Source organism: Dermacentor albipictus, chromosome 10 (genome assembly GCF_038994185.2).
Source record: "Dermacentor albipictus isolate Rhodes 1998 colony chromosome 10, USDA_Dalb.pri_finalv2, whole genome shotgun sequence".
NCBI classification, from domain to species: Eukaryota; Metazoa; Arthropoda; class Arachnida; order Ixodida; family Ixodidae; genus Dermacentor; species Dermacentor albipictus.
The window spans coordinates 58,393,144-58,415,878 of NC_091830.1; the positions used below are offsets into that span (position 1 = coordinate 58,393,144).

General features: G+C 44.1%; 1 long non-coding RNA gene across 1 annotated transcript; it reads right to left on the reverse strand.

Moving 5' to 3' along the window:
* Positions 1–11,546: 11,546 nt before the first annotated feature.
* On the reverse strand, positions 11,547–22,268 carry LOC135896012 (uncharacterized). The gene is made up of 4 exons (XR_010562544.2): positions 22,166–22,268; positions 16,660–16,874; positions 12,860–12,913; positions 11,547–11,721 (listed from the first exon to the last, which is right to left on the reverse strand). It is a non-coding gene; the product is annotated as an uncharacterized lncRNA (long non-coding RNA).
* Positions 22,269–22,735: the final 467 nt, after the last annotated feature.

Consider the following 22,735-nt stretch of genomic DNA (forward strand, 5'->3'; position numbering starts at 1 on the left):
TCTTCGTTGGTTTTTTTTTTTTAACGCTTCTTGTGAAATATATTTGAACGTATTAACTAATATATGCATACTTCAGCTTTTTACAATATTCGTTTCTTGCCCAGCTGCTTCTTGGCAGCTATTATGCTTAGTTTCAGAATGTAAAGATAGTGCCGCTTTTCCTTGAACGAAAACTTTGCAAGCTTACGGTACTTCTCCAAATCTGGATATTCGATTTCAAGCCACCCTCAAGCTTGCAGACGTTCTCTACGTACGCTTATGAACAATATAACTGACAGCGGAGGAGAATGGAGTGCAGCCACATCCTTGATCGCACACCCTGCAGTTTCGAATGGAATGTGAGATCATTATGCTCATTCCCCTTCAATCGGGAATCAGTTGAGTCGAAAATTGTTTCTTTATATACTTATGTTCACGGTACATGACCGAATGCCCGGATAGGCTAATATAAGTACTATGTAAACTTAAGCAAGGTTAGGGTACGGGCTAGCTGCTATTCCATGGTATCAATAGTAACTGATTGACGATTGATACTACTGATTGATTAATTCTACTAATCGTCACGAGTGACGATTGATACTGTGTAAACTTATCTAGATAATATTCTAACGTTATAATAAGCTACCTAAAATGGTATGCATGCAATGGTAATGCTTGTTTTAAAGCAACACGTCAGAAGTATTTGATTGACGAAATTATTCCCTAAACAAATTGAGGAATCGACACTACTTCAAATTTGCGTATGTCTTCAGTCGACAGCTTCTACGGCGGCTCTATGACAACAAGCCGTTTTCGGTCACGCAGAGCAAAAATAGGCGTCTATCAACTCAGAAGTACAAAGCGACAAGCTTGCCGTTTAACCAGGGCACGCCCTTTAGAGACAGATAAACAATTGCACCTCCCATACCAGGAAGTTTTTAAATGTCATAGAAAGTCGTATAGTGAACTGCACGAGGACCCTTCGTTACGCACAAATCAGTGATAATCCAACCAATCCTTCCTCTCAACATCTCTGTGCACTGTCGTCAAACATTTTTGTGTGTATGTGGAAACGCACCTTGACGTAGGTGTTGTTCTCTCTACGCCACTGTTTGCACCACAAGTGTTTGCCCCATGCTATTTACACGGCAACGCAAGTGCACACGGCACCTTACTCCGAAGCGAGTGCGACATCTGTGTGAGACAGCTTCTGCTGCGCCACAAAACTGTGCCAAACCACGTGAAACAAGCGATGAAATTTAATGCACGTGCAACAACTGTCGAATAGCAATGCCGCAGATTATTCAGCGCCTGCCTACACTCACCGTTGGTTGGAGTGCTTCTAGGGCGCGCCCGCCTTACAAAGCACCATAAACCTAGTACAACAGCGCATATCGAGCACAAGACATGTTGCGGTGTCATTTTTTTTTGGGTGTTTCAAAAAAAAAACTTGTTGCGATCTGTGTTTGAACGTCTAATTATTATATGCGCATGCGAGCCTCTGATATGTGCTTGTTTGGCTGATATTTGTTTGGCAGATATTATGCCTATATTGAAAATGTACGGGTAGTGCCGCTTTTCCTTCAATGAACACTTTGAGAGTTCACGGTTCTTTTCCAAATCTAAATTTTCTATTTCTGTCCACCCTTCAGCTTTTAGACTTCGTATAGAAACGCTTATGAGCAATATAACTACCAGCAAAGGAGAATGGAGTGCAGCCATAATCATGATTGCGCAGCCTGCAGTTTGGAATGAAATGTAAGATCATTATGCGCATTCCACTTAATGCAGGAATTCGTAGAATAGAATATTTGTGTATGTACCTATATTAACGTTACATGACGTGATACCCTGATAGGCTTATATTTGCTATTGAGAGGTTGTAGTGACGTTAAAACACAGTAGCAAAACTGTGAATGACTAAACTAAATTTTTGTTGTGCGAACCTGTTTATAGCGACGAGCACAGTCGGCGATCGTCCAAAACTGATGCGTAAGTCAAGCACGTTGGCTTTGATACATGAGTCGCCAAAGGTTCCAGAATAATGGATGATGTTCGCGGGTCTTCCAGAAAGTACAACAGAATGCGCGTCGCGCAAACAATCAGATTACATAAGGTGCAGCGAGCCCAGAAAACGGATATAACCATGGTTAATATTCGAGAATCTATCAATGCACGCTGCTGCGTCAACGGCTGAGAGATACCTTGTCACGCTCGACAACACGCCACACCTTCGTCCCGGACTTGTCCTTTATCTTCGCACGGCAACCATGCACACCATACCACTACACTCGAAGTCCCCCCGTTCGCCCGTCTGCTGCCGCACACTCCCTCTCTCCAGCCGCTGTCTTCCTCGCACTCACGCCACCTATTTTCCGCTCAGTCAACTACTGCTGATCCCACGCTTGGCCTACGAGAACCGTGACTCCTCATCGTGAGTCTTGGGCTTGCTTGCCGCGGCCCTTGCGCGTCATAACTCCCCCCCCCCTCGAATCGTGAAGCCGTACTTGTAGGGAGAAGCAATGGCTCATGATACAGCATGGACTGATCAGGCTGGGCGGTAGTTCGACGGCGTCCTGTAGAAAGATCGCTCAATACAAAGTCATTGTCGCCTCATCGTTTCACTACACAATAAGGTCAACTTCGCCTTGGTGCCAATTTTGCCGAAACGCCCTTGGCTCCATCACTCAAGGTGTGAGAATCCAGGAACACAAGGTCACCCTCTTTGATGGTTGTTGGCTGCCGATGACGGTCGTAACAAAATTTCTGCATCCTTCCAAGCAGCTCCCTGATGCGACTGAGCATACTGGAGGGCCTATCCAAGGCATTGCTGGAGTTCTACAGCAAATGCATGATGTGCTGCTTTCGGAGGTTCCGTGTCTTCTTTGTCATTTGCAGGTTCCCATGAGGTGCGCAACTCGCGGCCGTAACACAACAATGCTGGAGTATATCCGGCGACAACGCTCTCCGTAGTACTTGAAGCTAAACATTTCGACAGAATTGCCTGTCTGGTTGGGAAATTGATTAGAACTTGAGACTGACTCCAACCAAATAACTGAATTTTATTAGCCCGACGTTTCGGAGCCCATTCGGCTCCTTCTTCAGGGGGTTGTTCTTCGGGGGGTGGCGGTGTGCCGCTTTTAAAGCGTCTTTTTTGAAGAAAGGAGGGGGGGGAACACGGGAGGTGGGGAGACACTCCACAGACGGAAAGGTGGGGGGGAACAAAAGGAAAGGGGGGTTTGTGTTGTTGACCGCTTCCAAGGTGCTGCGATGACCGGTGCTGGGTGGAGTGCTCACGAGGGTGCCCTTGATGGGCCGCGGGGGGGGGGGGGGAGGTTACAGGGTCGCGCCGACGTTCTGTGTTGGTGAAACGAGCGGGAGTCTATCTGGCTGTGCGTCCTTTTCTTCTTTTCGTCATGTCGCCAAGGCCATGGACAAAGACCGAGGGTAGGTTGCCCTTCACACGGTTTATGTTATTCTCCGTATTCTGAATGTGCCATGACTCCAGTAGTAGTCTCTTTCGCCAGTTCGTTTCTGTTTGAAGGATTTCAGTTTCCTTGAAAGCAATTTTGTGGTCGGCGACTTCAGAGTGTTCAGCGACGGCGCTGCGAATACGGTTGAATGTCCTGACGTCGTTCTCGTGTTGTCTGATCCTTTCTTTTAGATTTTTGGTTTCCCCGATGTACGACGCCGGACAGTCAGCACAACTGATTTTGTAGACGACGCCTTGAGCTTTTTCTTTTGGTGGACGATCTTTTGGTTTAGGGAGGAGGATATTGAAAGTGTTTATTGGTTTGTGCGCCACTTTGAGGCCTTCTTTTTTTAATATTCGGCTGAGCGCTTCGGCGAACGTCGGGCTAATAAAATTCAGTTATTTGGTTGGAGTCAGTCTCAAGTTCTAATCTCCGTAGTACGCATGGCAAGGCCGATCTCAGCTATATGTCAGTCCCAGTCTTTGCGGTTGGAGCCGTATGCCTGTACCCACTGTTTAATTGTGTCATTGTGACGCTCCACCGTGCGGCCAGTCGGCAGGTAAGGCACTGTGTTACGATCTTTGATGCTCCAGTGCTTCGAGAGGTTGCGCCATAGTGTGCTAACAAAGGGCTTGCCATTGTCGCTGGTGATTGCCACAGGTGTGCTATGGCGGCAGTAGGCTTGCATCATACACTCTAGTATTTTGCACTTGTTGCTGCTCGTAGAGAGAAAAGCTCTGGGAACTTGGTGAATTTATCAATAACTACCAGCAAGTATTTGTGGCCCCGAGGTGTAGATGGCAAGGACCCGATAATGTCGACACTGAGTTCTTCCATTGCATTTGTTGCTCACTGACTGCTGGTAAGGCCTTCCGGTTTCATGCGCCGAGCTTTTGTGCACTGACAAACAGTACAGCATTGCACATACTTTGATATGTCCACTCACATGCCCAGCTAGACGAATCGTGCTGAAACAACCCTCAGAGTTTTGAAGAATCCAGCATGGCCAGCAGTGGAATGGTCGTGGGCCATGTTCAATGCCAGCTGCCGCGAGTGACTAGGTAGCCACGCTACCTTCTTGTTGCCTCTTTGCTGAACCAGCAGTACGCTTCGCTGCATTTCCGTTGTTTCTACCAGATCGCGAAAAAGGCGGTGATCAGGGCCTGAGCTTGGGAGCTGAGTCCCTTGGACCACTGACTTCAGCTTTAAGAGGCGGTTATTACGAGCCTGTTCTTGTACAAGCTGTATTGTTGTCACTCAATAGTGAAGAGTCATTCTCCGAGGCAACAGCTACTTCATCAAATGTAATTTTGCCTTCAAGTTCTGGAGCAGCAATGGGGAACAGCGTCTTATGCAGGTTGTCACTTGGGATGTCTTCAGAACCGAGAGGGGCTCTACTCAAGGCGTCAGCGGGTATGTTTGCCAGCTTTCGTCTGTGCTTGATTCGGCAGTTGAAGCCCTGCAGCTGAAAAGCCCAATGTTAGACCCTGGGTGAAACTTGGTCGGCATTAAACGTCCATGCCTGAAAGGAGTGGTCACAGTGTATCTCAAGCTCCGTAAATTCAAGATATGCCTTAATCTTGCCCACTGCCCAGACTACTGCCAGGCATTCCCACTCCTAGACAGTAAAATGTCTCTCAGATGCTGTACGGACTATGCTAACGAAGGAAACAGGCTGCAGACCATCAGGGCCAGCCTGCAGTAGCACAGATGAAATAACAATTCCCCTTGCATCTGTCTCCAACGCAAAGGGTCGATTTATATCTGGGAGGCTTAATACAGCACCTTGAGCTAAGGCATGGTTGAGTGCAGTGCAGCGAAAGCATGCTCTTGCCACTCCTCCCCCAGCCATGGCTCGTACTTCAAAAGGCAAGTCAGTGGATATGCCGTCATTGCGAACTGAGGGATGAAGCTTCTATAGTAGCCGGCCAGTCCCAGGGAAGCTTGCAACTGCTTAACTGTGCTGGGTCATGGGTAATCCAGCACGGCACGCACCTTCTCCCCATCTGGTTTGCACTGCCTGCGTTCTAGCATTCATACTATCGTTAGCTTGTAGAACGCCGCACATACAAGGCGCACCAGACTGCACAGACTCAAGCCTTCGCTGCAACTCAAACCTTCGGTCAGACTGCAAGGACGCGAAGGATCCCTCCTGCGTCGGTTGTAGTTGGGAGTTGCTTTCACGAAAGCCTATTAAGGAGCAATTATAATGGTTAACAGTCCTGCTTGTAATCTCTGTGGTTGCGAGGGGAACATTGACCACTTACTCTGCCACTGTCCTTGGTTTGAAGCAATTAATTAATTGTTAAGCAATGTTAATTACTAATAAATAATTAATTGTAATTGTTAATTAATTTTTAATTATTTATTTAAATAAGCAAACAATTAATTAACCAGCGCATTCAGGAAACTAAATGCAAAGTGCCTCTAGTGCCCAGAAGGCACTAGAGGCACTTTGGGCTTTATGAAAAAGTCTGGCTTGTGCAAGCGCCCTTGACCCTGCAAGGAAGTTCATGCACGCGCCTCTACCCTCTCTCTCATTTTCTCTCCCTTCTCTCTATTCTCTTCTCTTCACTCTCATGCGGTCAACATCCCTGCTTTTCCTCATCTCTTTCTTGCAAGTGCACGGAACACCCGAGTTACCCGCCTGTCTGATCGTTCTACAGAGTGTTGAGCACTCCTGACTGAAGTGGTACGGGCAAAACGAAGATGTAGTTTGCTTGGGGTGGGGAAATATCTTTTACCAGGACGTCGTTTCGTAAGAAAAACGAAGAGAATCCGTGCCTAAATACCCTGGGGATAAAGTCGGGCTTGTCTTCCAAGTACTTCGCAAGGCTTCTTAGTTCGAGGTCCGTTGCGGCGGCTCAGCATTGGCATCTGTGCTTATTATTCCTAAAGATGCATCGTCGTCTTGGCCATCGTTGGGCGGCGCATCCACGAGAGCGCGAGACAGGCAGTCGGCATCAGAGTGTTTTGGTCCGTCCTTGTAAACTAGTTGTGTCATATTCTTGCCGTGTGAGGCTCCACCATGCCAGGCGTCCTGAACGTTCTTCTGAGTGGGCACGGGAGCAGTACCGTTAGCATGGCTCTCAACCACTATGGTTTCACTTCACCGGCGCTGCTTGTCTCCTGGTTTGCTTGGCTATCAACCTTAACACACGGCATCAGTGCCTCCAATGTTCAGCAATTCCAGCCGGTCCTGCCCGTTTGCACCTTGGATGCTGCGCCCTTCATCGAAATAACTGTATCTGCACAAATCACCCCTGACTGCCCTTTACGCTCATCGGTGAAATCACTTGCGGTCAGCTATATAAAATGCCCGCCTATCCCGTGCACCTTCAGTGGGCACGGGAGCTGTACCAGTGGCATGGCTCTAAACCACTATGTTTTCACTTCGCAGGTTTGCGCTTCCTTTTCGTTGTACGCTAAGAAAAGCGATGGCCCATATTTGCTTCTGCTCCCGTGCCCAAGAGGCTTCTGTGAAACCACTTGTGAGTGTTTTTCTATGGAATTTATTTTGTTGTGCTCGGGGGACGATGAATTGAACCCTGGCCCTAACACCCGCTCTGAATCACCGCTTGACATTGAGTCCTTGCCAGGTGATCCCGCTGAGCAGATGAGATAATCTTCAAGCTCATAAAGGACATGCGTACGCATTTATTACAAACGTTAAAGTTCCAAGACGAGATTACTGATCATTAAGGCCATAAGAAGTGGACAAAAATCACTCGAATCAAAAGTTGCTGGAATTATGAAAAGCTTGGCGCACTAGAAGAAAAGTCTAAAAATATTGATAATGTCAGTCTAAAAGCTTTCAGCATAACAAAAGCAACGGAGGAAGATATCACTCTGAATAATCTTTTTGAGTCTCCTTTAAATGAATTGGAAAATCAACCGCGCCGCGACCATATAATTTTTCCAGGGTCTCCCTGATAATAATGAGAGATGGCATTAAACATAGTCAAATATACCCACATTAATTAGTAATATTACCGACCCACTTCCTGCAGATGCAATCCAACGTGCGCACCGCCTAGCTTCGTATGCACCTAATAAATGCCGTCCTGTTATTGTGAAGCTCGCAAACTTCAAAACCAGAGAAAAGCTACTATCTCTGCGCACCCACTTTAAACATGAGAACATCAATGTAAGCGATGATTTTCCGCTGTTACACGAACCGTGCGAAGAAAACTGACTGCATTCGTTAATAGCCAAGCTTCTTGTGAACCATTCAAATTGGGGTATGATAAGTTAATGCTGAACGGAAAATCACACATGTACAACGCCAGTTCAGATCAAATTGAAGAACTCAAGCAACGTAGTGATAGTATAGCGCGTGCATATCATGTTCCGCCAAGTCCTCCGATCTAGGAAAGCGTGAGGGGCAGAGGTTTATTTTCTTTATTTACTCAAGTTTCAGTTTTATATTCTAACGTCAGAAGAACCTCCAACTAATACAATTCTTTATCTTTTGTAATTGACACATGTTCTCCAAAGATCATTGCGCTTACTGAAACACGGTTACTTGCGCATGTCACTAACACAGAAGTGTTTCACGGTGCTGGGCAATTTAGGGCTTATCGCTGCAATCGTACTGCGCGCAGAGGAAGTGGCGTCCTTTTGGCAATTTCAAATGACGTTCCGTCTTCTCGTGTCTGAACGAGCGACGATTGGCTGTCTTGGTTTCCATAACCGTTGGTCACAAAAATAGATCCTAGGCATGTGCTATTGCTCAACCGCTGCGCAACCAAAGTTTTTCCATGACCTACACGACAGTATAAACCTTGTTCGCACGCGATTTCCGTCATCACCCATCATACTTCTGGGCGATTTTAATCTTCCAAACGTAATCATCATGAACGATCAACCTTCTTCACTTTTTCTCTTTTTGGCGCAGGCTAAGGAGTTTTCAGAATTGTGCGTAGTTTTTTCATTGTCAAAACAAGTAACACAACCTACACGTGTAGCTTCTAATGCTGCAAGCACACTTGACCTATTTTTGACGTCCCTCCCTGATATAATCTCGGAGATTTCACACCTACGGAGCATAAGCGAACTCTGCCTACTTGCATTTTCAATCAACGCTTCAAGCCCTAAACCAAATAAAATCAGAAAAACTACACATACTTATGAAAAAGCTAGCTTTCCTAAAAATACAACGCCATTAGTTCAATCATACTAACAAAGCTTTTTCACAGCACTCACTGAATACATCTATGCAACCTAGCCAATGGAAAATCAGGAGGGTGCTTCACTGCAGAAATTAGGTAACAAAAATTTAACGGCTATTTATTGTCCCATCTCACGCTCAAGTACTTGCTGTAAATTGCTCAAAAATTTAATCTTCAAGCAGCTTTCTAACTTCGTGAAAGCAATGCATATTTTACAGCAGTCCAGCGGGGATTAAAAAACATTTTCATGGGAATCTCAGCTTGTAATCTTTACGCGCAAATTACATCGTATTCTCTATCGTTTATCATTTGTAGTTCATATTTTTTAAACAGCTTTGAAGCATTTGAAGCTTTGAGGCGTATACTGAACTATACGAGGAATCTTCGTGAAGCGCAATTCAGCGATCTTGCAAACAAAATCCTTTTTCTCGAAATTATTTATCACTCTCGTCCCCATATCTTTTGTGTGCATTTGGAATCCGCCTTGGACGCAGGTGTTCCCCTCTCTATTTCGCTGTTGGTGCCACAGATGTTTCCTCCACGCTATTCTCTACACTGCGATGCAATTGTCCCTCGGCACTTTACCCTGAAGTGAGTGCGACAACTGTGCGAGAGAGACAGCGGCTGATGTGCCACAAAACGCCGGCACCAAAACGGGTGAAAGAAGCGATGAATTGTGATGCATGTGAAACAGCTGTCCAGCTGCAATGTCGCGGATTACTCAGCGCCGGCCTAGACTCATCTTTAGATGCATTGCTTCTAGAATGCGCCCGCCTTGCAAAGCACTATAAAACGCCCACAACACATATCGTGTGCTGCTATCACGATCAACCAACGAAGTCGTCAGCTTCGGTCTCACTGATTTCGGGTTCCACCAAGTTTATGCTTGTTGACTAAATGATGCCAAATGCGGAGAACAAGGTAGTTTCACTGAACGTTTATGCCTTCGTTATTTTTTTTTATTTACGCACTGGTAACACTTGTTCACAGCCTATGTTACCACGTCAATAACGCAGCTGCACTTACTCCGCTAGGCTGCGCGCTGACTCTCCTATGCAATCATACCAGCAAACCTTCCTCACGTTGATACTAAGGAAACGAGAACCATTATTTTCTGTTCAGCTCAGAATGTGACCACACGATATCAAAGCATGTTTATTAGTAATGTCCACAAATGTAGAATAAGGCAGACGAAACAAAATAGGCTGCACGAGCAGCGAGCTCTGGCAACCACCGTTTTCATGGTATATTCCTGTCAGGATCCCTATATACTGGCTTTTGCAACGAGAACACTGCCTGTGGCCAGTGCCTCGCGTTATGGAAGTTCAGTGGCAATATGCTGCAGGAACCCAAATGAAATGCAACAGAAATCTACACGCGATATTTGCATTTTTCGTGACCTCGCCGTCATGAAAGTATGTTAAGCATCATTCAAACACTTTTCATCACTACACCTTGTGTCCCACTCTGTGTTCATTTGACCTGTTTATTATGTGCTTAAGTCAGGCGCTTGAGCCCATTCTGTTGAATGTTCAACTTCCACAGTTCTCGCTGGGCGTGGCTAAGCAAGTTTCGACAACCTAATCTCACTCAAAAAGCCACTAATGAACTCTTGATTTCTAAAGTTCTCGCTTCAACACGATGTAGTGTTCCCGAAGATGTGCAGGAATTCGTGTCTGCTACTGGACCAGATTCCCAGCATGTAAAAATCTTGAACTTCCTTGGGATGCGATGTTTGCTGCTTTGAAGTCCTGTGTAGCACAGAAGTGTTTTATGCTAAGGTCCAAGTAAAATATGTCAAATGTACGTACGTGGCGCAATCAGCATCCCGCGAATCAGCAAATTTATGATACCTTCGTCGTTTTGTGCCTACGTTATCAATAGGAAAGTAGGCATAGACAGGTTTATAAGGCTTGCATTGTTAAAACAATTAGCTTTTTTTAAGCCAAGAATGGTCATAAAAGTTTAGGTGGGTGTAATTCTCGAATTTGCCCCTCTACGCAGCCAATTCGAAAATAATTTGATGCCTTCGCATCAAATTATTGCTTCAAATTTTTATTTACGCACGGTGCACCACGAAGTGCAGCTTGCCGTAAACCCCCTCAGAAGGAGGTTTACCGCAAGGTAAGTAAAGCGCGGGGTTACCTACCTTAAGTGGGGGGGGCACCTTGGCTTACTTACCGCAAGCCCTTCCATACCCCTTACTAAGTAGCAAGGGGGGGAGTGGCATGCGACGTAGTAGGGCTCTGTAAAATGAAGCTCACCACACTGAGCGCTAAGGCGGTCTTTCATTGCCCTACTGCTTAAGTTACTATTCTACTAACCGGGGATTGCGCCAAGCGCCAATCAGGTGAACCTTGTGGAAAGAGGAAAGTGCAACGGCGGCTTCATTATATGCCATACATTTACGTCACTGGCTCCTTGGACAAAGAGCCGAGCTTAGCGGTGCTGCATGGTTATAGTGACATATTGAACGAATAATCTAGTACCAGTTATATTGGTCTGCGTGGCCACTTTGGAATGAAAGCAAAACGCGTTACAGTATTTTCATGAAGATTCACTACAACTTTTCAATGTAAGCAAGCGTCGCACCGTTTTGCTGGGAGGATGAATAAAGCGAATACAATAATTACCAAATTAATTTATTTTTTTGGCAAACACCTCTTTCAGGACTGATAACTCACTTGTAGTGACGGCATTTGGTTACATTTTCTAAGCTTGTGCAAACCAAGTTCGAAGTGAGAGAAAACGCCCTGTGTTAGCTCACATAATAAAGGCTGCAATAAAAGTTTAGTAATTCTTGTAAAAAGTAAGAATAACGCACTTGCTTACGTGCATTTTCTCCAATTTATTCATCCTTGCATAGAAGTATATGTACAATAGGACAAAATCACGTTTTTCCAAATGACATGGGTCACTAATTCTTGCTGTTGCACTTTGTGCAGCGCTTACAGTTCAACGAAGAAATTAGTTACACGTATCGTTGTGCGGAGAATCTTCGGTACTTCTCATTTGCAGCAGAACTTCGAGACAACCTTTCTTTTTCGCAGTGTATCTACTGGCGGAACATAAATTTTAGTGGTGCACTTCTCGAGGAGCTGCAGAGAAGAGAAAAAAAGAACACTAAATGGAGTAGGGGACGGAGGGTCTAGTTGCATAATTAGGCTGTCAATATATTTTGCATGCTAAATGTTGTGTAGACTTCTCACTTCCATTGCTATTAATAAGGATACATTTTCTGTTTTGCGCAATCCTGCCCCGGTAAATTCTATTATAGAGGTAGAATTAATTCTGTGTTGGTAATTCCCGCAGAAGAAGTGTGACCTCCTTTCAAAAATAAACATTGACATCGCAGCGGTAATAAAATACGAAATAACTTACAATGCACTAACCGTTCATTTTCAACTGGAATTCTACGCGTTAAAGGTGAAACGCTGTCCCGCTGTCAAAGAGTAAGTGCTTATGAGATACTCAATATAGTACATCTACGCTCACTAGGCCTCTAAGCTGGCAGTTTTTCGCCAACAACGAAAAACTAAAATCAAGAATATTTTTTGTAAACATATGTTGTCATATCCCATCATCATAGCCTTACGTGGTAGTAATAATTGGTATGGGTGCAAAAAAAGAAGCAGCGAATTTTTAAACGAAATGCAGAAGTACGATTAGGTATAGCGATTCAATTAGTGGACGATGCTGAAAAATATGGCAGTCTTGCGCGTCACTCCATGGCAGTATTAGTGCACCGTAAGGTACCTTAATAACGTACCTTACACGACTCTACAGGTATTGTTGACAGAGCGTGAATTACAAGAGCACGAGAAACCAAAGACAATTATCACTCATAATTTTCACAATTAGTCTAGTACAATGTGCCAATTCTCTGTTATCATTTTGTACAACTTTGTTTTGTTAATTTAAGGTATCACATATAATAGAAGAGAAGGATCCACTGTTATGGTAATTTTGTTGAAAGGGGCTGGTCGTATAATTAACAAACGCCGATCGATGTTTACGAAATTCTGTAATATAAAGCTTAATGATTCATTGTGAGGCAAGACAAAGCGAAATTCAGACATTGCGAATAGCCAAAGACCGCGTGAAGTGTATTGCATTAAAGGGCGTCAATGTCTCAACCAACATAAATGCATATGGGGTTTATACCACTGCCAATGGCACGATTCTTCCTATTACTAGAAGCACGAGAGAAAGCAAGAAAATTGATTTGCAACGTACCCTTCGATTATCTTGGACAGTGAATACCATGTAGTAGTTTATACCCGCCACAACCTGCACAAGGAGGAAAAACATGTACACGTAACTCTGTCTCAGCGCTAGATGATGACAGTCAAGTGTATGCCTAATTGGACATATTGGAAGTGACAAATAAAACTTCGGCGTAAGGAAGTTACAGCTTAAGTGATATTGTGAAAAAAAAAGATTAGGAGCAACTCGGAAGCACTGTTTTTTGTAACTGGTTTCCGCAATAACTAGCGTATGTGATGCTGTCCTGTGCAAAGAGTTTGGGGCCATAAACCGTTTTTCCTTAATTTTGGACTGGTTACTCCGATGATCTTGTTTTATTCTCGCAACGATGTCCCGATGTTTTCGTTTTCTTTTCGCCTTGAGCGCCGGGTTAACGGCTCTGGCTTCTGGCTCAATGTCGCTAGACGGTCGCCAACAACGGGAGCTAGAACACTTCAGTCTTAGAAAGACGCTGCTGTTAGAAAGGGCTAAAGAATAGGACTCTCTTACCATATATGGGGACGTGCTAATGCGGACATGCTCCTGTGCACTCTTACCAAGCAAGTACTTTTACATAAAGGGAAAATGAGACATCCACCTGTTCGTAGCAATTGCTACAAAGGAAACCCAATCACTACCCACCTTGCGGGTTTCCGCAGTACTACTACGTCAAGTACTTTTACATAATCGTATCATACCGGTTTACAATGAGAATTGACTTCAAAAGGTGCTGTGTCATTATGATGTGTTGCGTTAGGGTAACACCACCGGTGCAAATCTTATCTTTGATTTTGACATCGTAAGCCTAAGCATAGTAGTACAAATCATTGAAAACATGCCTGATACCATAGGGAGTGCTGGAAATGATTAAGAAAGCCAGGGGAGTTAACCAGAGATAGCCTTGGTCGGATACCCTGCACAGGAGTAGCCAGCCAGAAGCAGGCAAGGAAGCCACCGGAAACAGAAGCAAGGAAGTAGAAGACGAGGAAAGGATGGGCAAAAAAGTTCGAAAGTATGCCACACTTCTGTAACACTTGAAGGCGAAAGCCTGCTGGTTGCATGGTAATTCATTAAGCTATGCGATTGAGGGGGTCACACTTCGTGCAGGGCATAACGAGCCGCAGTGTGAAGTAAACGTACAGCGCTGTAGGTCGCCGTCCTGAATCACACATGCGAGCACCTAATGCTCTACCTGAAAATTCTTTCGTTCTTTCTTTTTCGTCCTGTTTTTCTTTGTTCTTTGTTCTCTGTTCTTGCGTTCCTTCTTTCTTTCTTTGGTTTCTTCACTCGTATTCAGTCATTGCATCTTTACTTGCTTACGCAGGTATGAGCCGTTCTTGATGATGATATTTTTTGTGTCACTGGGCTAGACGCCACTTCATTCTGGTATCAGGCATTTCAACGAGCCACTTATGGTTTTCGCCTTAATAAACCACTTTCACAATCCAGCGGGTAGCAGCGGTAGCAGGCAGCGTTCTGAATTCTTTTTATGTAAGCCTTTAAGACAGAGCCTTCTCGTGGATTTAGCCTGAGAACATGGCATTTTCGTCGTCTTTTGTAAATGTCAGTGATTATGCAGTTTTTTAAGCATTGCCTGCATTGCTGCTCTAACGCCACTACAGCCACGAGGCATGTATAGTCATACCCCCCTGTAGTTCCAAGAATCTAAAAGCTCTTAAACTGAAAAGAATGTCCCTATATATCTTCATGCAGTGAAACATAATGATGTCGAATACGATACAGTGTATTGCGACTTACTCCCATGTTTAGTTTTTTCGAACAATCAACCACCTTCAGTGGATTATTCTACTCTGCAGTAGTTTCCCCGCGGCCACAGGTAACCATGTAACTACCAGATGCGTCAATTTTGTGCACAGGTCCTTCTACTTTTTAAATTTCTTTCACAAGATGGCAGGGACAGTAGGGGCGAGATGGTGACACAACAGACAGCAATAATAGCAGCACGACGATAATCGAGTCGTGACGACTACAATGGCACGACAGCTTTTACATGATGACAATTTGTCAACTAAAGGCTCATCCACAATAGGCCGACACGACACCGGTTTCTACATGACGACTGTTGACGACAATGTTTTTTCCTTCGTGTTGGCGCCTCTGTCACGCTGTACCAACGCCGACTGTCTTCTGATGGTCGGCAGAGAGTTCGGCGTCGGTACATTGTGAGAGATGCACTGGCATGAAGGAAAAAACGGTGTTGCCGACAGTCGTCAGACCGAAATGGGTGTCGTGTTGGCCCAGTATGAATGAGCTTTAAAGAGCTTATCAATGACATCGGCTGCCCGATGATGTCACTTTTTTACAGACATTGCAGACAGCGAGCAATCACTACCCACCAAAGCAGTTTCACTAGGAAGGGCTTTTAGGACACTAAGTACGAGTAGTTCTAATGAGAAGGTCTCTGTGCCGCGTAATGAAATTATTGATCAAGTCGAAAAACGTGGACGCGTGCAGTTAAGTCAAAAGCACCTCTAAGGTATCTAGACCGGGTAACAGAAGGGAACTCATGTTTATTCAAACTGTTAGAAAACATGCGCACTTTCGGAGAAACGTCAATAGCGAAGTGCCTCATGGAGCTCATCCTGTATACATTCATAGCATTTCAGAGTCAGAAACCGGCTCAATTCAGAGTGAACATAATGTAATAAGATTTGCTTATGTAATGAAAGTAATGGAAACCGAATCGGTACAATAAACAGGTGCAATAAAACCAACGACTGTTGCTCACGCTCAATAGATTTACAATTTTTTCTTAGGCAACAACTCCCTAACACATTTGTTGAATTTTATCAAAGAAGCACGGTCCTAAATAAGGTTTGCAATATGTTTCTTTTATTAAGGAAACTGCTATCTGAAATTACATTGGTCCTGCAGTTTAATTTGTTGCCGTCTTCTGTGTTATAAAAATAATGGTATGAACTCAGAGTTTGTGGATTTGATTTCAAGTTTGAAACAATTTTACGTCTGCTAATAGCTGCTAAGATTAGCATATACCTATAGGCTATTATTTCAATTGCTTCGTATTCATCATATAAAGTAAACTGAAATCTACAGACCTAGTTCTCGAATACGGTGTTGGAGCAATGGCTTTTATTACCTGCTACTTTAGAATAAGGGGCTAAAAAAGTTTGTATTCCTCGTATGTACTCAGTGTATGTATTTCATCAATGCGAAGCAGGTGAGTTACCTGCTGGCCTCACTTACGCAATCGCACCTTACCAGACGCTACCAGTGCGGATGAAGTACACTTATATGTATAACATAGTTCTGACGAGGTCACGTGGTATCATTTACTTTTCGCCATATCAATTAGGTTGCCAGATTTCATGTAAGTTGTTTATTAATATGATAAAACATCACTGCATGGGGGTAAACTGCTACGGATCACCTTATATTTGCCTTCCCATTCTGTGCATTTCATGCCATCTTTCTGCACCCAGCATAGGTCACAGCTTTATGTTATGCTCAACGATAATTCATTCCTTCATTCATCTTGATTTACCAATCAAGGCTTCGGTTCGTGAAGATAGAGCCGTCATGCTGTGTTTTTCAATGTGACCTTCTCCAGTACACAACCAAAATTGTACCACTATAGTATTGATATAAGGCGGCCGCTGATGTCTATGCCGCGTACTGACGTAGCACTAGCACGTTTGTGCATTTAGATGTAATTAGCAGTAATGCAGAAAAACAAGCTGCAAATTTATGTTTTCTGTGCCTGTTTTTAATTCATACCAAAACATTCCTCAGGTTATTCGAGTTACACGTACCTGCCTTTTAGCCGAAATAATGCGTATTTTCAACATTTGATAATGGTGTCGCTGATCCAGGTAAGCAAATTCCGCTAATGCGCGTAACTTCGGTGTGTCTGGATTCATGATGTCCGTCCATCCACCAGCTTCCAAGCTTTCTCTCAAGAAGCTCAACAGCAAAGCAATGATCAGCGTAGTGGAATGGACTCTTGCCATATGCTTCTTTCTCAAGCCTGTAGGTGCGATAAATACGTCAATTAGACAATGATGTCCTAACTTTTATTGATTTCAATTTACCACAGGTACATATCACCATTAGTCACAATAAATAGCATTCTTCGAAGCTTTGGAAAAGTTCTACTCCTTTTCTACCAATACGTTCCCTTTTTCTGAAGCATTCCTTCTTGCATACACGGCTTTACATGTAGAGTTAAATCATACTGTCGTATGTTCCTCAGGATATTGTCCTAGGCCTTCTTCAATACAACTACGAGTATTAGCAAAAACACAAGTTCTTAAGTGAAAGTGGTCGCTGATATTGACACACATGAATTTCTCGGTTAAAAGCGTTTTTCAACTTTGACAAACCTAGCTAACCATATTTACGGCGCTGACGTCATCCTCTCGCTCGATGGCTGCAGCTAGCGCTGCTCCACGGTCCCAGAAGAAGGGGCCATCAACATCCGGGCTCGTAGCCTCAAAGGCCTCAACCCTTGAGAGGATGCCTCTATTCAAACAAACCACTCACAAGAGCGGGTGTCCAGCGTCTCACAGGAGGCGATTGACACGACTCCTAGTCGGGTCCATCGTGTCCGCGAGCGCCTAAAAAGCGGCGATATTCTCTCTACCACTCAACAAAAGAGAAGCATGACACACCAGGACTCCCAAAGGGCCCTGTAACATAACTTTTCGTTGCTAGACACACAGCACTAACACCATTCTCATTACTGTTACCAAAATATTGGAACGGAACGTGAGATGAATTGTCCACAATCTTGATGCTCGGGGGTTGGGAACTTCAGACATGAGTTTAGTGACACTAATATGGTAAGAATCCAGGGAAAACATGGGGAATGCGGGAGATGGAAATTCAAGACAATGAGCAAAACGTGAACAAGGTGAATGCAGGAGCGAATGATTCGACAAGTCGACTTGTCTTCTTCAAGGCGACGTACACTTTCCTCGCCACAGTATATATATATGGGTTCTTCTAAAGGAGAAAGGGTGTGAGACGGGAGGGTCCGGAAACGAGGGAAGGTGTGTTAGCGTGTCGAATTGAAAGTAAAGGAAAGCTGTGCACAAGGTCAAAGCCGGGGCCACCCCTCCCCCACCCCGGTCTGTCAACGCACGCGTTTTAGCCGGCGTGTCAAGGGTGTCTGACACGCCGGCTGAAAAAAAAAGGAGAAATGGAAAAAAAAGCAAAAAAAGGAGGGGGTGGGGGGATACGCAAAGAAATCAAACTAAGTGTTGTTGCCTATAGCTTGAAGTTTAGCATAGGGAATAGATTCTAAAGCTCCCTTTGAAACGTTTATGCCTATTGGTTGCAATGTCTTGAACTTATGGTTAAGGTATGATTCTCTGTATTTTCTTTCTCGTTCAGAACGGTAATTTGACGCCTCTTACAGTCCAAGAAATTTGTAGCACGTCCCCTCGCACGAGGATGTTCCTGTGATAAGTGTTTTGTATAGCACCTGCCTCCAGGTACTTGTGTTTCAATGGTTCTGTTACGGCAATAGTACATCTCTAACATACTTTATCGGATCATACCAATCTTCCACAATGTCCCTTTTCTGCTCATACACTTCATTTGTGATCTCCGCTATATTATTACAAATGCATTTTACTCACTTAACAGCAACTGTTTTTAAAGCCATGTCCCATATAGCTGTCATAATTCATCGCCACATTTTGGACTTATTTAACACTAGCACTTTTGTGACGCCAAGGCCATACTTGGCCTTGGCGTCACAAAAGACCACATATTAACATCAATTACCAAGAAAAAATAAGGCTGTGAATACAAGGATCAGTTATTCAGAAAAAATAAGGTATTGGTGCGAGAAGAGTCGAAAATTTCCTTACCTTCGAAGAACGTTATTCAATGTGGTTAATGCTAATACATACCTATGATTATTAGAAATGTACGAAAGCGTTGTACCTGAAAGACTAATAAAATTCGCATAGCAAATGCCGAAAAAATTACAACAAATAAACAAGAAATGAAAAATGGAAACCGATATTTGACAAGAAAATTATAGAAATGTTTTCCATACTTTATTAAAGTTGCTCAAACAATATTTCTAGTGCACCTATTTAGTTAAATATTTACGTTTAATTTGGAAAAGTTGAAAGCTTTGCTTTAATTTGTATCCGTACAGCGGTAGAGCGTGACTAGAAATGCCCAAAGCAGTTGTTTCAATGCCGTTTACCATCACGTGATTTTTTCCAGGATCTAAAGAAAGTCCATGGAACTTTTAACAAATGGCGTAGGTACTTAAATGCGCATCTGCAGTGCAGCGCTTTCGACGTTGTTTCCCTGCAATGGAGCTCATATCCTCCCCTCAAACAGATAAGAGGGAGAAAGAGAAACAATGAAGGAAGAAGTCGTTTACCGAATTGTATGCAGCCCTCTGCAGTGTCGACCTTTAACAATAAACGTGCTGACGTACTATGCCAGACACAGTCGTGAACGCATTTGGTTTATTTTATATTTTAAGTATTGTTTGGTAAAGTATTGTTCGGGAAACCACGATTTTCAGCGCTGCAAACCAGATGCGCTAGAGTGATGCGACACCATTATGTAATGACTTGCTGAGGTTCGTAAGAGCACGAAAAGAATAACCACACGCAAAACTAGAACCACGAAATCAACTTTATTAAGTGTATCGAAGCAAGCATTTGGAGAACATGTTGCTTCAAAATACGAATGGTAGAGTTTAGAAAATTAAATTCTAATATTTTACCTAAGTAATCCAATTCTAAATAACTATTCTCTGTTCCTCACGACAACATGCACCAAAATTCTCTTCGGATTAAGTGGAGAAGGTGTGGCACTTCCTTAAGAACCCTAATTTTTTTAGGTTAAACGCACGGTGTCGTCAATATTGTCTTAATAGGCTAGGTGAAACAGGCTGGTATTTACTGTTGAAAAAAAAAACAGTGGCAGTCAGTTATTGTTCAAGCAAGAGGAAGAAATAGTAAGCGGCTCTAATCTGTGACTTAGCTGTCTCTAACTTGCATTCGCACCTCGGTGTTGTTCTTTAGGTTAACTTTAGGCGAAAACAACGTATGAACCAAACTCAGAGCCAGCTGCTTTCCATTATTAGCCGGCTTAATATCATGCCACTCTCTTGTGTGTGACGTCAATGGCAACATCATTACCTCCACTTTCTACTTTCTGGATTAAAGAAATTTCATCAAAATTGTGCTCACATGGCGTGCCTCTAAACTCAATGATTCTGTGCATTGGTGGGCGGTAATCAGCAATTTCTAATTAATTCTAGTTAGTACAGACACTTCAGCAACTCAACTAGTAACTAAACTTATGCTTTGATATCATATCTATAATGAAACTGCACTATAGTTATTTTTTAATTCTTTCCTGATTTATTTACAATGTCGTCCCCGGTCGTGTCAGGAGGTGAACCGCAAGTGCTACGCAAAAACAAGAGTATCTTGATGCTGGCGCCAATAAAAGATGCATCTGCAACATTTTCTATATGGCAATCGTAACATGATTGAAACTCTCAATCAGTAAACACTACGGGTGCCATATATTTCGTGAGACACAATAGGACACCCACGTGCAATACACAGTCAAAAACACGGCACACCAACTTTGCATACCTTGGGCCCTCTAACGTAAAACTATTCTAATATGTTTTTATTCCAATCTCCTGACGTCAAATTTGCGTAACCACCGACGCAAGTACCGGGCGGTAAACCGCAGGGTTGTCTGAACAAACCAAGCAAACGCTATCCTTGTTCATAGGCGGTCACTTTTGTTGGCTTGAAGAACGAATAACATTGACTACATTGAGATGCTTGTCGTATCGAATTGGCTGACAAGAGGCGAGGAGGACGCTCAAGTGGAGAGGGATTCGATGGGGGAGAGCCAGTGCACTGAAAATCGATAACCGGATGAAGAAGGTGGTGCAGGCGTCCACGATTTGTCTGCTTTCCCTTAATTTGCTTGCAGTGGCTGGTCGAAAATCGCGGCGGCATGCTACGGAAGCTTAACAACGACGCTAAAACATATCCTCAGCAAAGAAAATTAGGCCAAATGAGTTCGTAAACGTGCCGAAAATGTTCGAAAAGGTTACACGGCCACGCAAGAAGCTTTATTATACGCAAAAAAAAACATGCTCTCCGGCAGGTACGAGTAGCCAACGCCTGAGTCATCGCCGGGCAGCTATCTTTTATTACTGTCCGAACGGGGCTGCCTACGGTTATTTAGAAGAAAATTCAGTTTTGTTCGGCATATTAATACATCTTTAATGCGCATATGTCACTTTGACGCGGTGAGCTTTCGCGGTTTTGAGACGTCGCGTGACAGGCAGGTGAAGTGGGTGCAGCCCGAAAGCTTTTGACCAATAGCCGAGGGCTGATTGCGAAAAGGCATCGAATCAGAAATAACTGTTTCTCTTTTTTCAATCAAATGATGTATAATTAGTGTGCACACATAATGCCAGATGGGGAGATATCGTGGTTTTCACGACGTCTCGTGGAAGACAGGTGATCTGGGATGGTCCCAAAAGTTTTTGACCAATCGCGGAGGCATGATAGCAGAAAGGGAATAGAAAAGTTTGGAGTAGTTTTATGTTATAGCGCCCCTTATCGCGACGTTGTACTACATACCGAATTTGCACCTCTATTAGGCGACCGCGAGGAATTTTCTGTATTTAAGAAAGGAAAAAAGTTTTTTGACGATTACGATAGTCCCTAAGCGATTTCTGAGCACAGCTCAATCCATGTTTTTGGTTTCTTGATATGAGTGAAATAATTCTAGACCAAAATCACCGCACCGACTGGCAGTGGGCCAGTGCCGTCATCGCCTACATAGACAAAGGGGCAGTATGGGAACGCTGGCATGATGAGAGGCATCGGAGCCGGCTGTGGAAGAAGACGACGACGAGCGCGCGAGCAGGGGCACGAGCGCGTTCACGCGGCTTCGCCAAGTGGCGCCGATACTCAACCATGGAACGGGCGCATAACAGCTGCACTCTAATATTTGGGGTTTTACGTGCCAAAACCACTTTCTGATTATGAGGCACACCGTAGTGGAGGACTCCGGAAATTTTGTCCACCTGGGGTTCTTTAACGTGCACCTAAATCTAAGCACACGGGTGTTTTCGCATTTCGCCCCCATCGAAATGCGGCCGCCGTGGCCGGGATTCGATCCCGCGACCTCGTGCTCAGCAGCCCAACACCATAGCCACTGAGCAACCACGGCGGGTGCGCTGCACTCTAACAATACATATAACAGTTATAACATGAAGTCATGCTGCAAAGAAAAATAACTTGCCATGCCGGGCCTGCGAAAGTGGATTTCCAGGGACGAGGTGGAAAACCACCACAAGAACTGTTGTCGGGGCTATCGTTAACAAATACGAAATAATTATATCACCTGTGAAGCGAAAAAGGCATTGTTAACATCTGATTGCACCAAAGCCCATGTGACCAGGTGGAGACGTCACGTTTGGCATCATCGCGAAACATGATTACATAAACACGGGAAACGTCGCATGATGGCGCCATCATATCGAAGGTCGAGTGATGACATCAAGACAAACGTTCGTTACGTGGTAATGGCATCGCCACATGACGATATCACCTGATCGTATTGCCTGACGCCTGATATCGCCTGATCATATCGCCGATATTCCCTGATATCGCCTGACGTCATAAAGTCAAACGTGACATCACACGATGAAGTCACCTGATAAAGTCATATGATGCATCTTGGGGATCAACAAACTGCGAGTTCCGCGCTTATTTGCACTGTCTCCAGAGTAGGCTAACATTTTTGCGGGAGCAAACGTTGCGCATGGGGACACGACGAATCCCTATGAACTAGAGGCTAACACTTTCTCTG